This window comes from Hoplias malabaricus, chromosome 2, assembly GCF_029633855.1.
Source record: "Hoplias malabaricus isolate fHopMal1 chromosome 2, fHopMal1.hap1, whole genome shotgun sequence".
NCBI lineage: Eukaryota > Metazoa > Chordata > Actinopteri > Characiformes > Erythrinidae > Hoplias > Hoplias malabaricus.
The window spans coordinates 79889626-79912662 of NC_089801.1; the positions used below are offsets into that span (position 1 = coordinate 79889626).

The 23037-nt window shown below is 41.9% G+C and overlaps 1 pseudogene; it reads left to right on the forward strand.

The window, feature by feature from the left end:
• The first annotated feature begins 3208 nt into the window (after positions 1 to 3208).
• LOC136687337 (NLR family CARD domain-containing protein 3-like) overlaps positions 3209 to 23037 on the forward strand; it is a 49568-nt pseudogene continuing 29739 nt past the window's right edge.

Consider the following 23037-nt stretch of genomic DNA (forward strand, 5'->3'; position numbering starts at 1 on the left):
ACAAAGACAGTACACATGGGCCCACAGTAAAGATAACATGCTCTCGCTGGCCAGACTGGACCGCTTTTATTGTTTTAGACACCAGAGGTCTCTTTTTACACAGAGTTTTATTACCCCGGTAGGAATCTCTGACCACTCTATGATCCAGGGAACTATCTCAAAAAATAACATGAAGCCGCGGAGTGCGTACTGGCAATTTAATACCACACTTTTAGAAGATGCCAATTTTAAAGAGTCTTTTACCTTTTTCTGGGAGGTTTTTAGAGCAAAGAGAAATGATTTTACCTCTGTTCAGCAATGGTTGGACATAGCCAAAGCTAATGTTAAATTATTCTGTCAACAGTACACTCTCAATGTCACGAGGGACATTACTAGGTCACTGAAAGCTCTGGAGATTGGAATAGTGGGGCTCCAGGGTCTTGTGGAGACCACAGGAGATCTAGAGCATATTAGAGCTCTAAACAAAAAGAAGGCTGCTCTGGCTGATTTACTGGGTATAACAGCACAGGGGGCGCTGGTCCGCTCATGCTTTCAGTGCGTGAATGAACTGGATTCTCCTTCTAAGTTCTTCTTTGGTCTCGAGCGTAGAAATGGACAGAAGCGGTACATGCATGCTGTGCGATCAGAATCAGGGGATCTCCTTACTGATCCTGCTGACATTCGCAAGCGAACAGTCAGCTTTTTCTCAAAGCTATATGAGAGCGAGTGCACAGCGACGCAGGAGGTGGAGAAGGGTTCCTCAGGAATGTGACCAGACTTGTGCAGCTGGATGCTGAACTCTCTATGGGGGAGCTGCACGAGGCCCTCCAAGGAATGGAGAATGGCCGCGCTCCTGCCATTGATGGCCTACCAGTAGAGTTTTACAAGACTTTCTGGTCGGTCATCGGCCAGGATGTGCTGGAGGTCCTCAGGTGCAGCATATGGGATGGAAAGCTTCCATTGAGTTGCAGGAGGGCGGTGCTGACGCTGCTGCTGAAAAAGGGGGAACTGTCCGAACTGAAGAACTGGCGCCCCGTGTCTCTGCTGAAGCATTGGCCTCGAGACTGGCGAAGGTGATGGAGCAGGTGGTTCACTTTGACCAGTCGTACTGTGTACCCGGTAGGTCTGTCTTTAACAATGTATTTTTAATTTGTGATGTTTTGGACGTCTCCAGATTATTGGGGTTAGAGACTGGTCTCGTATTTCTAGACCAGGAAAAGGCTTTTGACAGGGTTGAACACGGGTATCTCTGGAAGGTTCTGGAGAGCTTTGGGTTTAACACTGGTTTTATTGCCATGATCAAGGTTCTGTATGGTGCCATTGAGAGTGTGCTGAAGGTTAACGGTGGTGTATGTGCTCATTTTAAAGTTTTTAGAGGGATCCGACAGGGCTGTTCACTGTCGGGAATGCTATACTCACCCTCCATTGAGCCCCTGCTCTGTAAACTGAGGGAGGGACTTGAGGGTTTTTATGTTCCAAACTGTACTGCCCCAATACGTGTCTCAGCTTATGCAGATGACCTTGTTGTACTTATCAGTGCTCAAGATGATGTAAATGTTTTAGTTGATGTTTTACATGATTTTAACATTTTATCCTCTGCAAAGGTAAACTGGGCCAAGAGCAAAGCGGTTTTACTTGGGGACTGGGAAGGTGAAGAACCCAGAATCACAGACGGACTGGCCTGGGGGACGAGCAGGTTTAAATAACTTGGTGTGCATTTGGGGGACAGTGTTATTGGAGAGAGGAACTGGGACGGTGTGCTGGAGAAGGTTAAGGACAGACTCAACCGATGGTTGTGGCTGGTCCCTCAAATGTCATACCGAGGTACGTTTCTCATCATCAACAACCTGGCTGCGTCCTCCCTGTGGCATAAACTGGCATGTGTCGATCCCCCACCAGGCCTGCTGGCCAATCTCCAAGCTCTGCTGGTGGATTTTTTTTGGGTTCCTCAGGGGGTTCTTCATCTTCCCAAGGATGAGGGCGGGCAGGTGCTCATTCATTTAGCCAGCAGGGTGGCTGCCTTCTGCCTCCAGTTCATACAAAGACTGCTTACTGGCCCCAAGGAACTGGTTTGGAGGGTGGTAGCCTACAAGATCCTGCACACAGTGGGAGGCCTGGGGATGGACAGGACCCTGTTTTTAATGAACCCAAAGTCACTGAACACTGCAGGTTTACCTGCATTTTATCATGGCCTTTTTAAAATATGGAGTTTTTTTAAGGTTAAAGGACCGGAGAGTACAACGCTGCACTGGCTGCTGGAGGAACCTCTGCTTCACGGCGCCCGGATGGACATATCAGGCGTGTCGTCTCCTGCACTGACCAGAGTCCTGTTTTCTTCAGTGGTCACCACACTGCGTCAACTGGTGGACATTGCGGGACCTGACCTTTCCGGTACAGAGAGCCTGGCTGAACGGTTAGGCCTGAGGTCTCTGTGCAATGTATCTCAATTTCTTTGCAAGTGGAGGACAGCGCTGACCCCTGAGGAACTCAGGATGTTGAAAGACAACAGTGCAGGGGTGATTAATAATTATATATATATAAATATATATATATATATATATATATATATATATATATATATATATATATATATATATATATATTTTTTTTTTTTTTTTAATTTGTTGAATTGTTCTCACTGTAGCATGTACTAGTAAATATATACTTATAAAATGTTTAAATGTTTATTAAGTATGTATGAATGTAAATAATACTGTTATTCATCCTACATAGAATAAAAAAAAAATAAAGATACTAAAGATAGTTATATATATATATATATATATATATATATATATATATATATATATATATATATATATATACATATATATATAAAAAAGAGTCCTTGCTATAAATAATGCATAATGTTTTAATATGCCCTTAAAGATATTTAACTGTAAATGACTTATTTTTTTATATTTTAAGGAAAATTTTTTAAATAATTTTTATGCATCCCACATCTTGAGACATCTTTGGATGTTATTATAGTCAAGACATCTTAAGATCCATGTCTATAGACATGTCTTAAAGACATTGTACTCAGATCTTAAGACATGCCACAAGATGACTTAAGACGTCTTCATAATGTGTCTTTAGACATGTCTTAAGACATACCAAGACACGGTAATGGCTGGGTATGAAGCACTGGGTGATGATCAGGAGGTTTCTATCCACAGGTGAAAAACAAGAATGAGGAAACAAACTGAACCAAAAGTGACTCTGAGCTGAAGAAGATTTCAGAGGAAGACGGTCTGGATTTCACTCGGTAGGTGTTTAATCGTTAACATTATTTTTCTGTGGAAAATTGGCTCATTGTTTACAGCTGTGTGTTTATCTGCCATTCCTTCTCTTAGTTATGTTTTTCAGGCTTAAGTTATATTTAAGGTGTTGTTCAAAAAGACGTATTTTTGACGTCTGTGAATAAACTGAACACGGCCAAGTGTCTGTGACAATAAACAGGTTCATCCGGTTTACTGCAGAGAAAAGGAGAGTTTATTCACCTGGGATTTTAAAATGTTAACTGCTGTTGAACAAAGTCAAATAATAAATGGAGTCCAGACAACAACAATAGAATTAAATAGAAACAACAACGACTACAAACATTTATTTGTGTTTTATAGAAACTAACATTATTATTATCACACAGACAAACAGTTAAATAAAAAGAGAATTTTGTCTCCTTTTATAATAAGTTCTTTAAAAAAAGAGTAAACCTGCAGTAAAACTACATAGTTGTTACAAGCTTGATATTCCTACTGTGGTAGAGCAGTGTATACTGATGTTCATATTAACTTTAACAGACATGTAATGTAGGATATTAACTGTATTTAGTCATAAAATGTCCAGGGTGTGTGATCATAGATTAAGGAAACAGTCAAAGTCATTTCTGAAAAAATATAGAAGTACAGACGCCTCTGTATAGATTAGAAAGAGTAAAGACCGTAGTTTTTGTGTTTTATCTAAAGAAAGTGAAGTAAGGCGACGTTTGAAAGGTTTAAAAACAGGACGGTGTGTGTTTTTTGTGTTTTATATGAAGTGGATGAATAACAACAGGAAAAGTATTAATACCATTGTTTTTTTTAAAGAAATTAACTCAGATTAATGTGTGTTTCTTTTTTTCAAAAATTGTGTTTGAAAAGCCTCGCATTTTGACCTATTTAAGGTGGAATGGAGAAATCAAGCTTGGTAGTACACAACAAATGTGTTTCTCTAGTAGGTAGTTACATGTTTTAGTGACATGATGTGCACCCTGTGTTTTAAATGGATAAAATGGGAAAAAAATTGTAAATAATTGGTTGTATAATACAATTGGTTTGTTTGTTTTAAATGGATAATGTGGAATAACAGTTACTCCAAAATGTTTCAAAAGCTTTAGTGCTAGCTTCAGCTCTTAAGGTGGAACAGAGAATTCAAGAACCTGGCGTATAATGCCAATAAAACTCGTAAACGGACACTTGTAAGGTGGAATAGCTAATGTTTGACTATGAAAATTGTGAATAAGATCTGCTTCCTAAACGACATTTATGATGGAAGGGAAAATCGATAAGCAACACCAGCCTTGTCTAGTCTAAATATTTCAGGTGGATTTGGACAGTAAAGGCTTGTAAACGCAGTGATATTTCTGTGTAAATATGTTGGTTATGGCACACTCTTCTTAGCGATTACTGCCCAAGTTCTTAAACTCGTCTCTTGTTGGTTCGTTCGGTTTTCCTCAAACTTTCAACCTGCTCGAGCGTCACGGTTGGAGAAGGGTATCCCTGCAGTTTGGAGGCACCTCCAAGTGGGAGGTACAACTCCCAGAAAAAATGCCATGGAAAAATGATGGAAAACTAATATTGATTAGTTATGAAATTTAAGGAGGAAGAGCTTTGTTTATGAGTTTCAACCAATGTAATGTTAGCTGCATTTCTGTAAACTGTTTTGACTGCTTCTTATAGTGATCTAAGTTCATTTCAATCTCTGTTTGAGAGCCTCGGTCAAAAACTCTTCACACGGAGCAGACAACAGCATCTCCAGGGTCCAGTTGTGTCTGTGAATGTGAAAACTTCATGATGGAGCCTCCTAGCACAACAGACTTCAGCAGTGGAACCTGTGACACCAAGTGAGTTAGCAATTATCAATAATGTAAATGAGTAATTTGTTATATTTCCACACACACACACACACACACATATATAAATATACAGTGGTATGAAAAAATTTGGGCATCCCTGATAATTACCATGATTTTCCTTTATAAATCATTGGTTGTTATAAATCATATTTAACTGATCAGAAATTTCAGTTAAATATATCATATAGCAGACGAACACAGTGATATTTGAGAAGTGAAATGAAGTTTAGAGGATTTACAGAAAGTGCGCAATAATTAACCAAAATTAGGCAGGTGCATAAATTTGGGCACCCTTGTCGTTTTATTGATTTGAATACCTTTAGCACTAATTATTGGAACACATAATTAGTTTTGTAAGCTCATTGACCCTTGACCTACATACACAGGTGAATCCAGTTATGAGAAAGTGTTAAGGGGCCAATTGCAAGTTTTTCTCCTCTTTGCATCTTCATCTTCACTAATTCCATCTCCTGTTTCTGGTCCTGTTCATTCCCCAGTCCAGTTTCTGTTTCCAGAGCACATGGCTCTGTTTTTGTTTTGTCCCTAGCCTCTGCCTTAGCTCCACCTTAACCCTGCTCTTTCATTAGTGTTCCCACCTGTGTCTCCTTTGTGGTCCTGTCCTCTTGTTATCCTTGCCAGGTGTTTCTTGTCTGTGCTCATTGTGTATACTCCTTTGGTTTCAGTGCTCCTTTGTCTGGTGTTGTGTGTGGATGTGTGTTTCCAAGTCTTTGTGTTTCATTTATATCTACACTGGTTCACGGCTGTCCCCTGTTGGTTCCTGTCCTTGTTTAGTCTTGTTCAGGTTTGTGTTTTTGCCTCTGTACTGGTGTTTGTTTTGTTACAGTTTTGTTTTCTCCCTGAAAAAAATTCCTTCTGTGTACGTCTGCCTCCTTCTTCTCCCTGCATCTGTGACAAGAACGAATTTGTGCATCTAAATTAATCTAAATGTTTGTAGGTACAAATGTAATTTACACCTGCTCCTGAAAATGCGCAAAGTAAAAGTATAATCTGGCATGACTGAATTTTAATTAATAAAATAAATAAATAAATGAATAAATAATGAAATGCATGAAATTTTCATGTTAGTTTCGTGTGCTAGGAGGCTCCATCATGAAGTTACTTCATGTGGATCACTGCAATATAAACAAGTGTTTGGTCTGTAACCTGTGTAAATGGCTGATCTTGTGCTGATGCTGGATTTAACAGACAGCTCTGCACAGAGAACTTTAACATCTTTGGAGACGTAAGGTTTATTAGCCGAGTGATGTCTCTCTGGTCGGTTCACTATAGGTCCATTCTTTATCCCTCTATGAGAGACTACAGAGCGAGTCCAATGGGCCAAGAGCTAATGTCAAGAATAAATGCCTTTAGCTTCCGTGCAGCTTCCCCCACCTTAAGCACAATTGTGCAGGGCTAACTTTAGTGAAGGTGCAGTAGTGTGCAATTGTCTTAGACCCTTAGAAAATGATCATTATTTAAAATAATATATTGTCTAAATAAGAGTGGTGTTTGTATAAAATTTTATATAATTGTGAAAACAAAAAAGGGGATATTCTTTTCTAAAAGTATGTGCGTGTTGTGAGCCAGTGGGAAGAAACAAGTTGGTTTCCGGATGATTTTCTTGATCGTATGAATTTGTGAAATAACCAGCATACGTTATCTAGCAAAATGAAGTATAATAACCTCAAATAAAACTGCACCGTCACAAGGAGAGATGTTAACACCCAGAATATCACACTCACTGTAAAAACGTTATTTATTTTCATTGGAGCACATACTTACTGCTCAGATAATAGCTTCTTACATCTCATTTAATCTAAACACTTTTGCACAGTACTATGTATCTCAGCATTTAGATGGCATAAGTGGCCCATAAGTGGAAAAAATATATATACATTAAACGAATCTAAAAAAGTGCAGATTTGAATGCACTTCAACAAAATTGATTTCCGCTCATTTGTTTCTTTTGCTTTTCTGCAAAGATTTTAAGGCTTTTTGCTGTGGCTCCTTAGTCAGAGCGCTTCCTTATAAAGTGGTCATTTGAAATTAATGGGCGGAGCTTATGGTAATTGCACGTTAATTGCAAAGGAATGTGCACACCCACCCAATTTGCGAACATTGCGTATTCACTAACATATTCACGTTCTAATAAAAAAATATGGTGTTTACGCAGCGTTCATGAATCTGGTGGAAAGTTTTCAGGAATGTACATTTCTTCATACATTATGTGCAGTTTGCTCGTGTTTTATTACGATGGTTTCATGAATGAGGCCCACTGGACAGGGCACCAGTCCATCACAGGGACACACACACTCACACACACTTGTGGACACTTTTAAATAGACAGTCGACCTGCAAGCTTGTGGGTGTGAAACTCACACAGACACCGGGAAAATAACACCCTCCACACAAGCAGTGACCTGAGGCAGAGTTTGAACCCACAACCTCAGGACACTGGAGCTGTGTGACAGAGACACTGCCTGCTGCACCACTGCACTGCCCTGTTATTCATTCCCATTCTTTCTGAAAATCAGTGATAGAGATCTGTCTTCAGGCTTAACCGCTATGTTTCCATTGTCTCTCTGTGGATGTCACAATATCTTCAGCTAAATCAGGAAAACACTGAACTGCAGGCCCCTTAAATACTTTTATAAAATCCAAAGGACAAAATCTTGGTGTATTTTCAGACTGGTTAATGATCTCTGCTAATGGCTGACAATGATGATGTTAATTAATAGAACAACCAAATATCACCTTTAGCTTTCACTAAATGTCCACACTGAACTCATTCTCATTTCTCCATGTTATTTATTTCAGACAGCACACGTTCAGAGCAGAACCTCCAGAGCCGAGTGGTGTGTCTATGAAGACCAACTTGTTGAAGATGGATCCTCCTGGTTTCAGAAATGAAAGACTCAGTACTGACCCGAGGTGAGACATAAAAACACCACATCTTCACTTCTTACTTTGATGTACACTGCTGCTTTGCTGGAAGACTTATTTTTTTGATGCAGTTGTTGACGTTGAAGACAATCTTCATGTTTGAAGTGTCTGTAGGGACAGGTAAATCAATCGGTCAATAACTGAACTGACATTAAAATCCTCTGAGCCAAGACGCTGCTACTCACTTTGTTTACAAAGATATTTACAGGATGAAGAAGTTAAAAGTGTAATATCTGTGACCACATGTATTTAGCCATGTAGACCATTCAAAGCAGAATGAAACCAAGCTTTTTAATAATTTTGTCAAAATACTGAGAACTTTCAGTAGTCATCAGTGCAGGAATTACACTGCACCTCTTCTGAAAACACCATGTAATCTTTCCTCAGCAAGAAGGAGCACATCATTTTAACACGAATAATAACAAACAAGTATTATGAAAGTAATTGTGTTTAATTTTATATATTTTTTTAATTACAGCATGAAATAAAGAATGAATTGCTTTGTTGTCCCCAAATGACCCAGGTTAATCTCCACCGAGTAAATTGATCCTAGATTTATAAAGAACACTTAATCATTTCCGACTGCTTTCATCACTGACCTTAAAATCAAAATGAAACAAAACAAAAAAAAAAACATTAAAAAAAGATTTTTGTGGTGTTCCATATGTTTCAGCCGAAAATACATTTCCATTCATACGTTCATTCATTTTCTGTAATCAGTTCATCCTGTTTAAGACTGTGGTGTGAATCACTGTGTACAAGTCAGGAACATACACTGATCTGGGCCTCAGTCCATCACAGACACTCACACTTATTGACACTTTAAAACAGCCAATCCATCTACCATCGTGTGGACTGTAGTAGGACACTAGAGCACCCTGAGGAAACCCTGACAGGAGGGCAACAGGCAGATCACACCACACTCCCCACAGACTGTCACCTGAAGGTGTGTCTCAAACCCAAACCCCAGGAAACAGGAGCTGTGTGACAGAGACACTCCCTGCTGCTCTACTGCATCCTGTTATACATTTCCATTCTTTCTGAAAATCAGTGATTGAGATCTGTCATCAGGCTTCAAGGCTATGTTTCCAATATCTCTCTGTGGATGTTTCAGTATCTTCAACTTAATCAGGAAATATACTGAATACTGGATGGTAGACTTCTGTAGAGTTCAGTTCAATTATTAAACTAATCTTTCTCATTTTTCCAGGTTATGTTTTAAGCAGCAGACATTTAGAGCAGAATCTCAAGAGCCCAGCTGTGTGTCTATGAAGAGCGACATCTCGATGCACAATCCTCCAGGTTTCAGTAATGAAAAAATCAGCACTGATCTGAGGTGAGTATTTCTCTCTGTGGATGTTTCAGTATCTTCAACTTAATCAGGAAATATACTGAATACTGGATGGTAGACTTCTGTAGAGTTCAGTTCAATTATTAAACTAATCTTTCTCATTTTTCCAGGTTATGTTTTAAGCAGCAGACATTTAGAGCAGAATCTCAAGAGCCCAGCTGTGTGTCTATGAAGAGCGACATCTCGATGCACAATCCTCCAGGTTTCAGTAATGAAGAAATCAGCACTGATCTGAGGTGAGTATTTCTCTCTGTGGAATGGTTTCTTTTTTTTTATTTTTTTTTTTTTTGTGCTTGCGCCTGTAACTACAGAACTATGTCTGGTGTGTGGAAGATTTTACACAGTTTCTACAGAGAACCATCTCTGGGATTCTCCATCGCTACAACAGATGTCAGTGTTAAAATATCAGTGACACTCAGTGTACGTATACACATATACAGTGTAAACCGCACACACACACACTGGTCTAAATGAAAGAAAAATACTCTCAACCACCACACAACAGAAACCCTTTTATGAAAAATGAAGTCATTCAGCATCTGAATTTATTACTGAAACACACTCACTCAATAATCCCTTCTGCATTCTCTCTGTCTCTGTCTCTGTCTCTAGGAGGGATGTGCGGCTCCAGGATGGTTCCAGGTGTGGAGTGTGTGAGCAGATTCAGACAGATCCAGTCTCTATCACCTGTGGACACTCTTTTTGTAGACAGTGCATCAGGAGCCTTAGGGACCAGTCTGTCCACTCTGGAGACTTGACCTGTCCCTGCTGCAGAAGGAGGTTTAAAACGGGCTCTGTTCAGTTTCCACACACGGAGGAGTCCATGGAGCTGGATGAATACAAACCAGTGGATGACGTCCTGCTCAGTGTCTCAGAGAGAAACAAAATCAGCCTGAAGAACAAGTACGAGAGCTTATTTGAGGGATTCAAAACACAAGAGAATAAAATCCTCCTGAACAGGGTTTACACTCAGCTCTACATCATCGAGGGAGAGAGGGAAGGAGTGAATGAAGAACATGAAGTTTTACAGATTGAAAACAAACCCTGGAAACAAAACCTGCCAGATACACCAATAAACTGTTTAGACATATTTAACCCTGTACAGTGTACGATGGGAGAAATGGAAGAAGACAACACAAGAGCTGTGATGGATGAAGATGTGAGACGTGAAGAAGGAGAAGCAGATAAAGATCCACAAGTGGAAAAACTTAAATGCGTTCTGACTAAAGGCATTGCTGGTATTGGAAAAACTGTCTCTGTGCAGAAGTTCATTCTGGACTGGGCTGAAGGAAAAGCCAATCAGGACATAGAGTTCATGTTTGTGCTTCCATTCCGAGAGCTGAACCTGATTAAAGACAAACAGTACAGTCTTCATGGGCTTCTGTGTGACCTCCACCCTGAGCTCCGAAGTCTGGACACAAAGGAATATGACGTGTGTAAAACTGTGTTCATATTTGACGGCCTCGATGAAAGCAGAATTCCACTGAAGTTCTCAGAGAGTGAGAAAGTGTCAGACGTGACCACGGTGTCTTCAGTGGACGTGTTGATGACAAACCTCATCAAAGGAGACCTGCTTCCCTCTGCTCACATCTGGATAACCTCCAGACCCGCAGCAGCCAATCAGATCCCCTCTCAGTACATCAGCCGTGTGACAGAAATTCAGGGATTCAATGATCCACAGAAGGAGGAGTACTTCAGGAAGAGGATTAGTGACCAACACCAAGCCGACAGTGTCATCTCCCACATTAAGACAACGAGGAGTCTCCACATCATGTGCCACATTCCAGTTTTCTGCTGGATCTCAGCAACTGTGCTTCAGGGAATCATGAAACAAGGGACCACAGAAATCCCTAAAACTCTGACTGCAATGTACTCACACTTTCTGTGCACTCAGACGATCATGAGGAAGGAGAAGTATGAGGAGGAAGATGAGAGAGGAACTTTACAGGAAGTCCTGAGATCCAACAGGAACATGTTTCTGAAACTGTCTGAACTGGCTTTCAAACAGCTGATGAAGGGCAATGTGATGTTCTATGAAGATGACCTGAGAGACTGTGGGATTGATGTCACTGAGGCCTCAGTGTACTCTGGAATTTGCACTGAGATCTTTAGGGAGGAGTCTGTGCTTTACCAGAGGAAGGTTTACTGCTTTGTGCATCTGAGCTTTCAGGAGTTCCTGGCTGCTTTCTATGTGTTTCACTGCTGTGTGAACAACAAGAGGAAGGAAATGAAGTTTCTGAAGCCAAAAAAAATGAAGTGGTCTGACAGTGTTTCACTGGACGAGCTGCTGGAGGGAGCTGTTCGTACAGCTTTAAAGAGTAAGACTGGACACCTGGATCTGTTTCTCCGTTTTCTGTTGGGCATATCACTGGAGTCCAATCAACAACTCCTGCAGGACCTACTGACACACACAGTGAGCAGCTCTGAGAGCATCAAGAAAACAGTTCAGTACATCAAACACATGATACAATCAGAGGATTTTCCTTCTGACAGATCTATCAACCTGTTCCTCTGTCTCACTGAAATGAACGACTCCTCTTTATCCAGTAAAATCCAGGAGTATCTCAAAACAGAGAAACACTCAGATAAGACACTGTCTGCTGATGAGTGTTTAGCATTAGCCTACATGCTCGTGAACTCAGACAAGGTGCTGGATGAACTGGACTTGAGGAAGTACAACACCACTGAGCAGGGTTATTGGAGACTGATCCCAGCTGTGAGCAACTGCAGAAAGGCAGTGTGAGTGCTGTTTCTATATGTTTTTTTTATATATATATTTCAGGTTGTTGTTGACTGAGAAAAGTTTCCAGATGTTTTACGGTCAGTAGAAGTTCTTCACTCTGTGTATAATTAGGATGTGATAAATAAAATGAATGAGACAGGTGGAGTTTGATGAACATGGATAAGACTGATGTCTTTCTCTTGTTTTCTCTCACTCACACTGTATATCACACAAATCCCCCAAGTTTATAAAAGCAGCAAATCTGATGTTTGATTCCCGTGAGGCTGAATTTCAAGGAGTGTTCAGACTTGTAGTTCAGTTTCCTTGGGTTGGACCAAATATGTAAATTCATACATTTTTATATTTTAGTTCTGGTTTTGTTACGAACCACTCGCTCTCCAGCTCACCTGAGTATTAATTAGTTACACCTGCACCTCATAAGCCACACTCCAGTGGCAGCCTTTAAGTTTCCTCTCTCCTCTCTCTTCCTTGCGAAGTATTGCCCTTACATGCGTTTAACTAAACTGTCTAATTTTCCTCTCTGTCTTCTGGTATTTCGATCTCTGCTTTTCCCCTCAGGACCCGTCATTCGCCTAGCCCCTCGGATAATCTCTGGACTCTGCTTTCCCGGTGTGACCCACGCTTTCCCTGACTACGCTTACAGGAATAAACCCATCTGGACCGTACACGTCTCTGTGATCCACTCAATACTCTTTACAAATAAAACTCCTGCGATTGGATCCTTTAGTTTCTCTGTTTTTCTTTGGACATTACAGAATACTTTACCAGTAAAAATGGATCCAGCGGAGTTGTCAGCTCACCTCGCTCGACAGGACGCTACTATCACTCGGCTCCAGGAAACAATTCAAGGACTCGTTAACCCTACCCAAGCCCAACCTGCTTCTAGTTCAACTACCATCTCTGGAGCAAACTCTCCTCACGTTCCAGTAGCGTTACCAGAGAGGTATGACGGCTCTCCCGACCGTTGTAAAAATTTCTTAATGCAATGTTCGATATATTTTGCTTACAATACCTCTCAGTTTGTCACAGAGGAACAGCGTATCTATTTCATGCTGTCCCTCCTCACTGGCGAAGCTGGGGCTTTGGGAACGTCACTCTGGGACAGTGGAGATTCCTCTCTCCAATCGATTACAGCGTTTATCGCTCTGTTTAAATCAGTCTTTGACCACCCAGCTGACGGCAAAGACCCTGGTACACGCCTATGTGAGATTCAGCAAGGTAAATGTACCGTAGCCGCATATGCAAGGGAATTCCGCACCATCACGGCCGGGAGTGGGTGGAGCAACCCAGCCTTGAAAACTATGTTTCGCCGAGGGCTTTCCAGGGAGCTACAACTTGAACTCGCATGCCGTGGGGATACTAGCTCCCTTACCGAATTCATCCAGATCGCTATTAACGTGGACAACCTGAGACGCACGCATCAACCAAGCAGTAGGAACCGAGAACCTCGGCCAATGCCTTCAACTCCCACCACCTCATCTCACGGTTTCACGGAGGACACTCCCGAACCTATGCAGCTGGGTCGATCCTCGCTGTTTGTGCAGGAACGCACCAGACGCCTGTCAGAGGGACTACGCCTGTATTGTAGGGGAACGGATCACTTTCGGGATCGATGTCCTCGACGTCCCAACCGATTAAGAAACCAACCGCATTGCGTTACTCAAGTAAGGTTATCCTCCTTATTAAATCTCATAAATCAACAGATTAACTTACCTGTAATGCTCTCGTGGGCCAGTGAAAAGGTGTCTCTGTCTGCTCTCATAGATTCAGGAGCAGCAGGAAATTTCTTAGACATCAATTTAGCCCGTCAACTAGAACTCCCTACCATTCCTGTGCACCCCCCCATACGAGTAAACTCTATTAATGGTCAACCCATAGGAGAGGGATGGGTGAAACATCAGACTATTCCGGTCTCATTGGAGGTTGGTTTAATTCATCAGGAAAAAATACAATTTCTCTTACTTCCTATCCCACGTGATCCTATCATATTAGGCTTCCTAATATTTGAGAATCTATCCCACGTCCCTACCAGGCTTACAGTGATGTGTTTAGCAAATCCAAGGCAACTCATTTACCACCCCATTGGTCATGGGATATTGCTATTAACCTTCTACCAGGGGTGCCTTTACCCCAACATGCTAAAGCCTACCCCTTATCCCGTCCTGAGGAAAGTGCTATGGAGAAATACGTGGAAGAAGCTTTACACCATGGTTTCATACGGCCTTCTACTTCTCCTTTAGCAGCAGGTTTCTTTTTTGTCACAAAGAAAGGTGGCGGCCTCCGACCATGTATTGACTACAGGGCCTTAAATAACATCACAGTGAAGTACGCCTACCCACTTCCTCTCATGTCTGTCTCTCATGAACAGTTAAAAGGAGCAACTATTTTCACTAAACTTGACTTGAGAGGTGCATACAATCTCATTCGGATTTGAGCTGGAGATGAATGGAAAAGAGCCTTTATCACCTCCAGGGGGCACTATGAGTACTTAGTTATGCCTTATGGTTTAACTAAGAGTCCTTCTGTTTTTCAGGCCTTCATGGATGAGATCTTTCGTGACATGATTGGGAGGAGCGTCCTAGCTTACATTGATGATATTTTAATCTATTCTCATTCCGTCCCAGAACATATCGAACATGTGAAAGCAGTTCTCTCCAGGTTACGCAAACACCACCTTTATGTTAAGGCAGAAAAATGTGAGTTTCACAAAAATATCATAACCTTCCTGGGATAAACCCTAACTCCAGGTTATATATCTATGAAGTCTGACAAAGTTTCCACTATTACCTCCTGGCCTATACCTACCACAAAAAAAGATTTACAACGATTATTGGGCTTCGCTAATTTCTATAGGCGGTTTATTTGTAACTTTGGATCCTTAGCTGCTCCCCTCTCAGACCTACTCAAGCAACATCCCAAACAGAAACTTACCTGGACATCTAACGCGGACATGGCATTCGAACACCTGAAGAAAGCATTCTCCTCTGCCCCTATTCTCCGCCAACCCGATCCCGACCTACCATTCGTGCTGGAAGTGGATGCTTCTGAGGTGGGCACAGGAGCCATCCTCTCACAACGGTCAGGTAACCCCCCTAAGTTACATCCCTGTGCTTTCTTTTCTAAGAAACTACTGCTTGCGGAGAGAAACTATAATGTTGGTGACCTCCCAGCACTGGACAAGTGGTTTCACAATAGTGGCAAGACATGGGAGAAGGCTCATGTCCACCTTAGACGTGCACTCCGAACTCCGGCAGGACTACGTCAACCGTCGCCGTAATCCCACCCTGGTATTCCACCCCAGTCAGCGGGTCTGGCTATCCACTCGCCACATGAACCTCAGACTTCCTTGTAAAAAACTCAGTCCCCGGTACATTGGCCCTTTCAAGGTGCTTCGACGGGTCAACCCTGTGTCCTACCGGCTACAACTACCACCCCAATATAAAATGAATCCTACCTTCCATGTCTCCTTATTGAAACCTGTTTTCTACAGTCCTTTTTCTGCAGCTGGAACCGGTCTCCGCCCTCCTCCACCCCTGGAGGTTGAAGGTCAACCCGCATACATAGTGCGGACACCTCCAATACCTCGTAGACTGGGAGGGTTATGGCCCAGAGGAGTAATGCTGGGTACCTGCTGGGAATATCCTGGACCCTGCACTCATCGACAACTTTCATGCAGACCACCCAGACCGTCCAGCTCCTAGAAGGCGAGGTAGACCAAGGGGAGGGCATTCCGGGGCGTCAGGAGCTGCCCGTCGGGAGGAGGGTACTGTTATGAACCACTCGCGCTCCAGCTCACCTGAGTATTAATTAGTTACACCTGCACCTCATAAGCCACACCCCAGTGGCAGCCTTTAAGTTTCCTCTCTCCTCTCTCTTCCTTGCGAAGTATCGCCCTTACATGCGTTTAACTAAACTGTCTAATTTTCCTCTCTGTCTTCTGATATTTCGACCTCTGCTTTTCCCCTCAGGACCCGTCATTCGCCTAGCCCCTCGGATAATCTCTGGACTCTGCTTTCCTAGTGTCACCCACGCTTTCCCTGACTACGCTTACCGGAATAAACCCATCTGGACTGTACACGTCTCTGCGATCCACTCAATACTCTTTACAAATAAAACTCCTGCGATTGGATCCTTTAGTTTCTCTGTTTTTCTTTGGACGTTACAGGTTTGGGTCCTGAACCAAATATGTATTTTAAAAAAAGCGTTGACATATGATGTATGAAAGCGACGCATGTATGACATTAGATTTGTCGTCTGAACAATGCCCCACACTGAGCTTAATGCACTTCTCGGGGCTGTGTACCTGGTGGTATATTTTCAACTGGAAACACAACAAGACAGTGGTCAAATGGATAAAGGAGTCAAAACAGCACCTGAAATTCCTCCACTGCACAGAATAAAAAAGGAGGTGCTGTTTGTTTTGTGAGCACCAGTGTCAGAAGGAAGTGTTCACATTTGCTCTAACAAACCAAACTAACAGACAGTTCCTCACCTTCACGTTTTTTACTGTATTATGCACTGGGTTTACATTGTGTTGCAGATTGTCTGGCTGTAAGCCGACCAAGAATTCCTGTGAAACTCTCTGCTCTGTTCTGAAATCACCAAACTCACCCCTGAAAGAGCTGGAGTTCAGTGAGACTGAGCTGCAGGATTCAGGAGTGGAGCTGATCTCTGAGGCACTGAAGAGTTCACACTGTAAACTGGAGACACTCAGGTGAGATTTTGGATGAATGTCCATGTGGATAATGAGTGTATTCTCCTGCTCTGATTGGCCGTAGTTTGCCCTCAAAAAGTTTAGGCCATTGTTTTTACATCCATAAGGTTCAGAGATTTTACTATTTGTGTTTTTACTATTATCTGTTTGTAAACTGACAGTTATTCCCAAAAGAAAACATTATTCTCAGGCAGTAAAATTACCAGTAATAATAATAATAATAATAATAATAATAATAATAATAAAACAAAATGTACAGCATTGTAGCGCATTGTAGGTTAGTGTCGCACTCACACAGCTCCAGGGACCTGGAGGTTGTGGGTTCAAGTCCTGCTCCTAGTGACTGTCTGTGAGGAGTGTGGTGTGTTCTCCCTGTGTCCACGGTCCAAAAACACACATTAGTAGGTGGATTGGCAACTGTAGATGTGAGAGTGTGAGTGTGTGTCACCCTTTGAAGGACTGGCGCCCCCTCCAGGGTGAGTTCCTGCCTTGCACCCAGTGATTCCGGGTAGGCTCCAGACCAAGTGCGACCCTGAACTAGATAAGGGTTACAGACATTGAATGAATGAATTAATAATAATAATAATAATAATAATAATTATAATAATAATAACAATACTTAATATACTGCATTTCAGAAAATCTGTGACGATGCTAAACATGTGAAATGTGCTACATTCCGTAAATGCATTGAGAAAAGGAAAAAGGGAGGCCAGGTTTTCCTTGATTATTCATTCATTCATTCATTCATTCATTATCTGTAACTGCGTATCCAGTTTTTGACACATTTCTTCACAGGCCTAACACGGTCAGTGCTCCATTTGCAGTTCTCTAAAAAGCTGTGATAGAGCACAACACCATAGTTTATCTGTGAAAGGAAAATGGAAATGTGCTACAACCCACTGAAGAGGTTAACAGAGTTAGTAAAGTAATGATATTAATGCTGTTGTGAACAGAGGGACTACTACGACTACATAAGACACGACAGAAGACGATCAGTTCAAAGAAGGAATAGAGACTAGACCCTGGGCTAAAGTGAGACTAAGACCAGTCACTCGCTCCCCTGCTCTTATGTGTGTATTCTCCTGCTCCAGCCGAATGTAGTTTACTCTCGCTCTGTTTCTGTTTGTGAAAGAAGAGTGAAGAGTGTTTAGTTTGGAGTGAAATTCCATGTGGAAATAGAATGTAAATAGCACTAAAATATTCAGAATAACATTCAGAACACATGTTCAGATTGAGCTCATATTATACACACCCCTGAATAATTAATATTGGAGAAATACTGCTGTATGAAAATCTCATAATTCCTGATTCACATGAGTCTGAATTTCACATTCTCTATTTTAACTTCACTTTCTCCTGTATTTACTTTACCTTGCAGACTCACAGACTGTAAATTCACCCTGAATTCCTATGAAAGTCTCTGCTCTGCTCTGAACTCACCAAACTCACCCCTGAAAGAGCCAGACCTCAGTCAGACTGACCTGCAGGATTCAGGAGTGAAGCTGGTCTCTGAGGGAGGGAGGAGTTCACACTGTACACTGGAGATAATCAGGTGAGAGTTCTGTGTGTTCCTGAACTGAAAAGGTTTGTAGAAACAGTAAGATTTGCTCTAGTTTTACACAGAACATTTAATAAAGATGGGTCTGTGATTTGGACAGAGGTGATCTAAATATTTCTGATATTCAACATTCAAAACTCACATAGTTTTCCATTTAATGGTGCAGAGAATGGCTCTGAAATTGTTTACGTTACAAGGTTTTAAACCAGTCACCTCAGTGTGTTTATTAGGAACATTTGGTGGTTTATCTTTGAGGTAAAGTCTTAGTTTTAATATTTCAGGTGTTATAAATGGAGAGCTGTGATCAGAGAAGAGAGTTTGGGGCTGGAAGGTCTCTGATTCAATCCCCACAAACCACAGAAATAATTGGGGGTGGTGGGAGTGAAGGAAAAGCACTGTCCTCCTTCAGTCCATGGCTGAGGGGCCCTTGAGCAAGGCACGAACCCCCAACTGCTCCTCAGGCTTCGAGGATGATTGCCCCCAGTGCACTAGTGTGTGTGTGTGTGTTAACAGCCACATGTGTTGAATGAAGACACGTTTCATTGTACATTAAAATTCTTTTAGACCTGAGGATCTTTCTAGAGGAATAAGAACAGAGCACTTATCTACAAAGTGGAAGCACTACTTCAGCGGTGGTGAAACACAGTTAGCGTTGCTGCCACATAGCCCCAGCGTCTCTGGGTCCTAGAGTCAGTCCTCACCTTGGGTTACTGACTGTGAGGAGTGTGGTGTGTTCTCTCTGTGTCTATGTGGGTTTCCTCCAGTGACTCTGGTTTCATCACACAGTCCAGACACACATGTTGGTGTGTGTGTGTGTGAGATGTTCCTGCCTGGCTCCCAGTAATTTTTAGTGAGTCTCCGGTCCCACCGTGCCCCTGATCAAGATGAAGCTGTAACTGACATTTAACAAATAAATTAATTCCTTCATTCATTGGTTATTTTGGTGACATTTAGAGCAGACTGTAGCTATGTTCCATTGAGACCTCGACACTGTCTTCATCTGACTGTAATTCTCTCTTCCCCCGTTTCTGCCTCCTGAAGTGAGAGGGAGTTTAAAGAGAGTTTAATTTTGGGGTGAAAGTTCATGTGGAGAAGAGAATACAAACAGTGCAGAAAATATTCAGAACAATATTCAGAAAAAATGTTCAGACTGAGTCTGTTATTAATGCCCCTCTGAATAATGTAAATAATGGAAAGTATTATTTTACTCATTAATCTCATTAAACTGATTCTGAGTCTGAAATCCACATTCTGTTTGAACTGTGCTGTATTTACTTTGCTTTGCAGACTGAATGTGTATAAACTCACCATGAATTCCTGTGAAGTTCACTTCTCTGATCTGAAATCACCAAACTCCTCCCTGAAAGAGCTGGACCTCAGTCACACTTTGCTGCATGAATCAGAAGTGAAGCTGATCTCTGACGGACTGAAGAGTTCAAACAGTAAAGTAGAGATACTCAGGTAAGACACGCTTTTTATCTTTTAATTTCTGACAGAAATGTTTAAAAGTGTTTGAAATATCAGATTGTGGAGGTCTGATGGCGTGGCTCTGCTGCTTCAGCTTCATGATTCACTTTATATTTTACACACAGCACATGTTCACTATGTTCTTATTCTAGGAAACAGAAAACACCTGTGAACGCTCAGGACTCACAGGTGCAGGGCGTGGCTAGGAAACGAGCGGAAAAGACACATGGCAAGAAAAACAGAATTGAACACAGGATAACATTTCTTTCAAAACAATATGGAGCTGTTTTCTGAAACATTTCACTTGAGAATAAACAGGTTTTACAAATACAAATATAAATGTTAGTAAAGTATTGATGTATTTCCTGAAGAATTTCTCCAGATTAAATCTGTTCAGTGGCTGAGTTTCTCTGCTCTTCACAGCAGCAGGTGTCTATAGGTTGTTCTTCTCTACAATAAGTTGGAATAAAGTTTTTTTTGCTTTGTTTTTCTCGTACATTTAAGAAAGTCATCATTGAGTGTGATCACAAATGTCAGTGTGAATCCTAAATCATAAAAGACCTCATAAATGTCAAATGGCTGAGTGAGTGAAGACCTGTGATGCACTGGGGCCCTGTCCAGGGAGTGTTCCTCTTGCAGCCAGTGATTCTGGGGAGGATTCAGACCCACGTGACCCTGAACAGGACGAAGCACTTACAGAAAATGAATGAATGTTCAGATTGAGCTCATTGTTTGTGTCTCTTAATAACGTTTATAAAACACAGGCCCCAAGATTATAACAGTAGTGTTTTCCACACGTCATAATTCTTGATTCCTGTGAGGTTGAGTTTCACATTCTCTGTTTTAACTCTACACTGTGTTTACTTCTCCTTACAGATTGTCTCTCTTTAAACTGTCCTTGAATTCCTATGAAAGTCTCTGCTCTGTTCTGAAATCACCAAACTCACCCCTGAAAGAGCTGGACCTCAGTCACATTGACCTGCAGGATTCAGGAGTGAAGCTGATCTCTGAGACACTAAAGAGTTCACACTGTAAACTGGAGACACTCAGGTGAGAGTTGTGTGATTGTGAGTTGAATGTCCTTGTGGATAATGTGTGTATTCTTCTGATCCAGTTGGCTGTAGTTACCTTCACAAAGTTTAGTTTAGAGTGAAATTCCATGTGGAAATAGAATGTAAATAGCTCTAAAATATTCAGAATAACATTCAGAACAAATGTTCAGATTGAGCTCATATTATACACACCCCTGAATAATTAATATTGGAGAAATACTGATGTATGAAAATCTCATAATTCCTGATTCACATGAGTCTGAATTTCACATTCTCTATTTTAACTTCACTTTCTCCTGTATTTACTTTACCTTGCAGACTCACAGACTGTAGATTCACCCTGAATTCCTATGAAAGTCTCTGCTCTGCTCTGAACTCACCAAACTCACCCCTGAAAGAGCCGGACCTCAGTCAGACTGACCTGCAGGATTCAGGAGTGAAGCTGGTCTCTGAGGGATGGAGGAGTTCACACTGTACACTGGAGATAATCAGGTGAGATTTCTGTGTGTTCCTGAATAGAAAAGGTTTGTAGAAACAGTAAGATTTGCTCTAGTTTTACACCGAACATTTAATAAAGGTTGGTCTGTGATTTGGACAAAAGTGATTTAAATGTTTTTGATATTGAACATTTATAGCTCAGGTCTCTTTGTGTCTGTGTGGGGTGTGATCTTTCTGCATCTGTGTGGGGCGTGATCTCTCTGTGTCTGTGTGGGCGTGATTTCTCTGTGTCTGTGTGGGCGTGATTTCTCTGTGTCTGTGTGGGCGTGATCTCTCTGCGTCTGTGTGGGGTGTGATATCTCTGCGTCTGTGTGGGGTGTGATATCTCTGCGTCTGTGTGGGGTGTGATATCTCTGCGTCTGTGTGGGGTGTGATCTCTCTGCGTCTGTGTGGGGTGTGATCTCTCTGCGTCTGTGTGGGGTGTGATCTCTCTGCGTCTGTGTGGGGTGTGATCTCTCTGCGTCTGTGTGGGGTGTGATCTCTCTGCGTCTGTGTGGGGTGTGATCTCTCTGCGTCTGTGTGGGGTGTGATCTCTCTGCGTCTGTGTGGGGTGTGATCTCTCTGCGTCTGTGTGGGGTGTGATCTCTCCGTGTCTGTGTGGGGTGTGATCTCTCCGTGTCTGTGTGGGGTGTGATCTCTCCGTGTCTGTGTGGGGTGTGATCTCTCCGCGTCTGTGTGGGGCGTGATCTCTCCGCGTCTGTGTTGGGCGTGATCTCTCTGCGTCTGTGTCGGGTGTGATCTCTCTGCGTCTGTGTGATGTGTGATCTCTCTGTGTCTGGGTGTGTGTGTGTGTGATGTCCTGTGATTCACTGGTGTCCTGTCCGGGGTGTGTTTTTGCCTTTCACCCAATGCTTCCAGTTAGGCTCCAGTCCCCACTTTGACATGGTTAGAGATGAAGTGGTTACAGAGGATGAATGAATGAATTTATTCATATATTCATTGGTTAATTCGGTGCAGTCTGTAGCTATGTTCCATTGAGACTAGTCCTCGACACTGTCTTCATCTGACTGTAATTCTCTCTTCCCCCGTTTCTGCCTCCTGAAGTGAGAGGGAGTTTAAAGAGAGTTTAATTTTGGGGGTGAAAGTTCATGTGGAGAAGAGAATACAAACAGTGCTGAAAATATTCAGAACAATATTCAGAAAAAATGTTCAGACTGAAGTCTGTTATTAATGCCCCTCTGAATAATGTAAATAATGGAAAGTATTATTTTACTCATTAATCTCATTAAACTGATTCTGAGTCTGAAATCCACATTCTGTTTGAACTGTGCTGTATTTACTTTGCTTTGCAGACTGAATGTGTATAAACTCACCATGAATTCCTGTGAAGTTCACTTCTCTGCTCTGAAATCACCAAACTCCTCCCTGAAAGAGCTGGACCTCAGTGACACTGAGCTGCAGGAATCAGAAATGAAGCTGATCTCTGACCGACTGAAGAGTTCAAACAGTAAAGTGGAGATACTCAGGTGAGACAAGCTTTTTATCTTTTAATTTCTGACAGAAGTGTTTGAAATATCAGATTGTGGAGGTCTGACGGCGTGGCTCTGCTGCTTCAGCTTCATGATTCACTTTATATTTTACACACAGCACATGTTCACTATGTTCTTATTCTT